This window comes from Chenopodium album, chromosome 14, assembly GCF_948465745.1.
Source record: "Chenopodium album chromosome 14, dcCheAlbu1.1, whole genome shotgun sequence".
Lineage (NCBI taxonomy): Eukaryota > Viridiplantae > Streptophyta > Magnoliopsida > Caryophyllales > Amaranthaceae > Chenopodium > Chenopodium album.
This window is the reverse complement of record NC_137847.1, coordinates 15,059,507-15,061,212: the sequence shown is the minus strand read 5'-3', so window position 1 is coordinate 15,061,212 and position 1,706 is coordinate 15,059,507.

Sequence of the window (1,706 nt, the reverse complement as noted above, 5' to 3'; positions counted from 1 at the left end):
TGTTTTATTTTGATAAAATCTGATTTGAAATTGAATTAAAACGGAGTTTTAATTGCTTAATTATATTAAGAAAAGGAATTCGTACAAAGCGCGTTTTATCTTTTAATTGTCGCAAAATGACAAGCATGTCGCCAAACGACAGAGCTTGTCGCCATGCGTGATTCCTGTCGCATGGCGACAGACTCTGTCGTTCGCGACAGGGAGCAGTTTTATTCCAATTCAAATTCTGATTTGTTTCTATCAATTCCGGACTATTTTCTTATAAATAGGGGTCGTATTTCCCCGTTTTTATTCATCCACAATCATCAACAACCATCTAATTCTATTCTTTTTCTCTAAAAGCTAGAAGCTTATTTTTTTTCTCCCTTTTTCTAAACCTTCACCTTATTACAAAATTCCCCATTCACAAGTTCTAGACAGACCTAGCCAAGTTCGAAGTTGCCTTCGCCCTAGACGTGAAAGGTTGATAATTTCTGAGGGTTTGGTCCCAAATCTCTATTTCAATTATTTTAATTAATTGTTTGATTTAATATTTTCCTTGAAGTTACTAACGCGTGTATTTTGTTATTAGTAAGAGATACGAGGCATCCAAGTAAGTAATTTAATTATTTTGTTATTCTTTTTGATATAGAAATCATGTTTATAATATTATATTAATTCCTTGTATCATTTTAGTATGCTTTTATTGCTTTTTAGTATCATGTTTAGGTTGCTTCCTATTTCTTTCTTATATCATGTTAGTATCATATCAGGGATAAAGCTTTGATTTTTTAATGTTTAGTGACATGCTAGGATTTGTTATTAATCTTGTTAGTATCATGTCTAGGATCTTGCTAATATTATTATGCTTTATTGAGAATATTATGATAATGATGATTGTTATCATGTTGCTTGATTATTGTTATTGCTTGATCACGCCTTTTATGCATGTTTAAAGGGAATTTGTACTTGTAATCACGCTTAATAAGATAATTAATAATCTTGTTTAGGCTAATATGATTATAATTCAAGTGATTGCCAATAATAGTTTTGTTTGTGCATTAATATTCAACCAACATAGATTAAACAGGTTTAGGATTAATCTATTGATTGTATGTTAGTCAGAAAGCACACATGAATATGAGAAGAATAAAGTAGAGGTCTATTATTAGGGCAGGTTCAATCTCTTTCAGGTTGGATTTGTATCTTCATCCCCGAATATCCAGTCATGGTTCCAGACCACTATGGAGTTAGCGATCTTATGGATCGTGAAGGGGTGTAACGTTCACCCTGTAAATGGTTTACAAGTTCCTAAAACTTGTTGGCGACTCTTTTGCTCTAGCTTCCTTCCCTTTGGACGCCACCATGCTTAAGTGTATGATCACAATGGGGCTCAAGTGTGGGATGCTTGAAATATTCCCTACACTAGGCAATTAGGATAGAATCTCCTAAATTAGTTAGGATAATCATGGAAAATAAATATGATTTATCTTCCATAATTAAAATGTGATTTGATCCTATCTCATACCTAAAATAGAATATATGATATTTCATGATTTGTTATGAATAATATATGATATTATCTAATTGCACTAATTAATTAAAATATGAGATATTTAGAGCCATGTTTCCTTAATTATGAACATTTTGATGTTGTAGTTTAGGAAAGTATGATGAGTGATTCATTATGTGGCACTTTATAATATATGATATTATTTATTGCTATA